The following is a 5,023-nucleotide window of genomic DNA, read 5'->3' on the forward strand; positions in this document are numbered from 1 at the left end:
GTGTACTTTTTCTACTTACCAAAAAAGTGTAAAACAGCCTCAGGTAGGTCCTTCAGAAGTATTCCAGAAGAAGGCATTGTTATCCAAGGGAATGATGGCTCCATGCATGTTATTGCCCCAGAAGACCTTATTTCAGGGTGAAATAAGAATGGGGGTAGAAGACAATGATATTGATGATCCTGATGCTCTGTAGGCCTAGGCTAATGTATGTGTTTATGTCTAACTTTTAAAAATATATTGTTATTTTTAAATTTTTATTTTTATGGTTACATAGTAAGTGTATGTATTTATGGGGTGCATGAGATGTTTTGATACAGGCATGAAATGTGTAATAATCAGATCATGGAAAATGGGATATCCATCCCCTTAAGCATTTATCCTTATGTCACAAACAATCCAATTATATTCTTAGTTATTTTAAAACGTACAATTAAATTATAATGACTATAGTTATGCTGCTGTTCTATCAAATACTGGACCTTACTCATCAATTCTAACTCTTTTTGTTGTACCCTTTAACCATCCCCATCTGTCCACCAACCCCCTCACTACCCTTCCCAGTATCTGATAACTCCCCTTCTAATCTCTATCTCCATGAGTGCAATTGTTTTGATTTTTAGATCCCACAAATAAATGAGACCATGTGATGTTTGTCTTTCTGTGTCTGGCTTATTTCACTTAACATAATGACCCCCAGTTCCATCCATGTTGTTGCAAATGACTGAATCTCATACTTTTTAATGGCTGAATAGTTGTCCATTGTGTATATGTACCACATTTTCTTTATCCATTCATCTATTGATAGACACTCAAGTTGCTCCCAAAACTTGGCTATTGTAGACAGAGCTGCAACAAACATGGGAGTGAAGATATCTCTTCGATATACTGATTTCCTTTCTTTTGGGTATATACCTAGCAGGGGAATTGCTGGGTTGTCATATGGTAGCTCTATTTTTAGTTTTTTGAGAAACCTCCAAACTGTTCTCCATAGTGGTTATAATTAAATGTACATTCCCAGCAGTGTACTAGGGTTCTCTTTCCTTCATGTCCTCATCAGCATTTATTATTGCCTGTCTTTTGGATATAAGCCATTTTAACTGGAGTGAAATGATATCTCATTGTAGTTTTGATTTGCATTTCCATGATAATCAATGATGTTGAGCACCTTTTCATATGTCTCTTTGCCATTGGTATGTATTCTTTTGAGAAATGTCTGTTCAAATCTTTTGTCCATTGTTTAAATTGGATTATCAGATATTTTCCTATAGAGTTGTTTGAGCTTCTTATAGTAGTCTGATTATTAATCCCTTGTCAGATGTGTAGTTTGTGAATATTTTCTCCAAGAGTAGGAGAAATTGTTTGTCTCTTTATTCTATTGATTGTTTCCTTTGCTGTGCAGGAGCTTTTTTATCTTATTGTGATCACATGTGTCCATTTTTACTTTGATTGCTTGTGCTTATGGGGTATTACTCAAGAAATCTTTGCCCAGACCAATGTCCTGGAGATTTTCCCCAATGTTTTTGTGAAGTAGCTTCATAGTTTGAGGTTTTATATTTAAGTCCTTAATCCATATTGATTTGATTTTTTGTATATGGTGAGACACAGGGGTCTAGTTTCATTCTTCTGCATATGGATATCCAGTTTTCCAAGCACCATTTATTGAAGAGACTGTCTTTTTCCCAGTGTATGTTCTTGGCACCTTTGTCAAAAATGAGTTCACTGTAGGTGTGTGGATTTGTTTCTGCGTTCTTTATTCTGTTGCATTGGTCTATGTGTCTGTTTTTATGCCAGTATCATGCCGTTTTGGTTACTATATCTTTGCAGTAAGTATACTTTGAAGTCAGGTAAAGTGATTCATCCAGTTTTGTTCTTTTTGCTTAGGATAGCTTTGGCTATCCCGAGTCTTTTATGGTTCTATATAAATTTCAGAATTGTATTTTTGTATTTCTGTGAAGAATGTCATTAGTATTTTGATAGGGATTTCACTGAATTTGTAGATCGCTTTGGGTAGTATGGACATTTTAACAATATTGATTTTTCTATTCCATGATCATGGAATATTTTTCCATTTTTGGTGTCCTCTTCATTTTCTTTTGTCAGTGTTTTATAGTTTTCATTATAGAGGTCTTTCACTCTTTTGATTAATTCCTAGCTATTTAATTGTTTGTGGCTATTGTGAATGGTATTAGTTTTTTGATTTGTTTTTCAGATTGTTCACTATTGGCATATAGAAATGCTGCTGATTTTTGTATGTTGATTTTGTATCCTGCAACTTGACCGAATTTGTTTATCAGTTCTAACAGTTTTTTGTGGAGTCTTTAGATTTTCCCAAATATAAGATTATATCATCTGCAAACAAGGATAATTTGACTTCTTCTTTTCCAGTTTGGATGCTCTTTCTATCTTTATCTTTTCTGATGGCTCTAGCTAGGACTTCAAGTACTATATTGAGTAACAGTGGTGGAAGTGGGAATCCTTGTCATGCTCCAGATCTCAGAGGAAAGGCTTTCAGCTTTTTCCCCATTTAGTATGATACTAGCTGTGAGTAGGTCATATACAGCTTTTATTGTGTTGAGGTATATTCCTTCTATACTCAGGTTTTGAGGGTTTTATCATGAAGGGATGTGGAATATTATCAAATGTTTTCTCAGCATCAATTGAGATAATCATTTTTTTGGTGTTTCATTCTGTTGATATAATGTATCACATTGATTGATTTGTGTATGTTGAACCATCCTTGCATCCCAGGGATAAATTTCACTTGATTGTGATGAATGATTTTTTAAATGTATTGTTGAATTTGGTTTGTGAATATTTTGTTGAGGATTTTTGCACCAACATTCATCAGGGATATTGGAATGTGGTTTTCTTTTTTTGATGGGTCTTTGTCTGATTTTGGTAGCAGGGTAATACTGGCCTCGTAGGATGAGTTTGGAAGTATTCCCTCCTCATGATATTTTTCTGAATAGTTTGAGTAGGATTGGTGTTAGTACTTCTTTAAATGTTTAGTAGAATTCAGCAGTGAAGCCATCAGGTCCTGGGCTTTTGTTTACTCAAGGACTTTTTATTACAGCTTTAATCTCATTATTTGTTATTGTTCTGTTCGGATTTTTGATTTCTTCCTGGTTCAATCTTGTTAGGTTGTATGTTTCTAGGAGTTTGTCCATTTCCTCTAGATTTTCCAATTTATTGGCATATAGTTGCTCATTGTAGCCACTAATGATCCTTTGAATTTTTGCAGTATCAGTTGTAATGTCCCCTTTGTCATCTCTGATTTTCTTTATTTGTATCTTCTCCCTTTTTTCTTAGTCAGGCTAAAGGTCTGTCAATTTTGTTTAACTTTTGAAAAAACCAACTTTTTGTTTCATTTATCTTTTATATTGTTTTCTTAATTTCAATTTCATTTATTTCTGCTCCGATCTTTATTACCTATTTTCTTCAATTTTGTGTTTGACTTGCTCTTGCTTTTCTAGTTCTTTAAGATGCATTGTTAGGTTGTTTATTTGAAGTTTTCCTTCTTTTCTGATGTAGGTATTTATGGCTATAAATTTGCTTCTTATTACTGGCAAGGGAGTGTCTATCCTTGGGATAAATTTATCCCTGGGATGCAAGGATGGTTCAACATACACAAACACAGCATACCATAGGTGTTGGTATGTTGTGTTTCCATTATCATTTGTTTCAATAAACTTTTCCATTTTCCCCTTAATTTCTTTATTGACCTACTGGTCATTCAGGAGCATATTGTTTAATTTAGATTATGTATATAGTTTCCAAAATGTATATTGTTATTGGTTTCTAGGTTTATTTCTTTGTGGTTGGAGAAGATTCTTGGTATTTTTTTTTAATACTTTAAAACTTGTTTTGTGACCTCATATATAGTCTGTCCTTGAGAATGATCCATGTGCTGAGAAAAGAATGTGTATTCTGAAGCTGCTGAATAAAATGTTCTGTAGGTAGCTATTAGATCTATTTGGTCTATAGTACAGATTAGGTTTGAGATTTCTTTTTTGATTTACTGTCTGGAAGATCTGTTTAATGCTTAAAGTAGGGTATTGAAGTCTCCAGCTACTACTGTATTGGGATATCTCTCTCTCTTTAACTCTGATAATATTGCTTTACATACCTGAGTGCCCCAGTATTGAGGGGATATATATTTAAAATTGTTATATCCTCTTGCTGGATTGACTCCTTTATCATTATATAGTGACCTTCTTTGTCTCTTCTTACAGTTCTTATCTTGAAATGTATTTTGTCTGATATGATATAGCTATTCCTGCTCTCTTTTTTTTTTTTGGTTTCAATTCCATCCCTTTATTTTCAGTCTGTGTGTATCTTTATAAGTGAAGTGTGTTTTTAATAATCATTGGGTTTTGTTTATTATTTTAATCCATTCAGCCACTCTATATCTTTTGATTGATTGGAGAGTTTAGTCCCTTGATATTCAATGTTATTATTGATAAGTAAGGACGTCTACCATTTTGCTATTTGTTTTCTGGTTGTTTTGTCATCTTCTCTTCCTTATTTCTTCCCTTCCTGTCTTTTTTTTTTTTTTTTGACAGAGTTTCGCTCTTGTGCCCAGGCTGGAGTGCAGTGGTGCAATCTCGGCTCACTGCAATTACTGCCTCAGCCTCAGTAGCTGAGATTACAGGTGCCTGCCACCACGCCCAGCTAATTTTTGTATTTTTAGTAAAGATGGAGTTTCACCATGTTGACCAGGCTGGTCTTGAAATCCTGACCTCAGGTGATCCCACCCTCCTCGGCCTCCCAAAATGCTGGGATTAGAGGTGTGAGCCACCGTTCCTGGCCCCTGTCTTGTTTTTAGTGAAAGTGACTTTCTCTTGTGTTGTGATTTAATTTTTTTATTATTATTTTTATGGATCCATTGTATGTTTTAAAATTTGAGGTTAACATGAGGCTTGCAAATACTATCATATAACCCATTATTTTAAATTAATGACAACTTAATACTCATTGTATAAATAAACAAGCAAAAAGATAACTGATAATTGTACACTTTATC

This window comes from Pongo pygmaeus, chromosome 2 (genome assembly GCF_028885625.2).
Source record: "Pongo pygmaeus isolate AG05252 chromosome 2, NHGRI_mPonPyg2-v2.0_pri, whole genome shotgun sequence".
NCBI classification, from domain to species: Eukaryota; Metazoa; Chordata; class Mammalia; order Primates; family Hominidae; genus Pongo; species Pongo pygmaeus.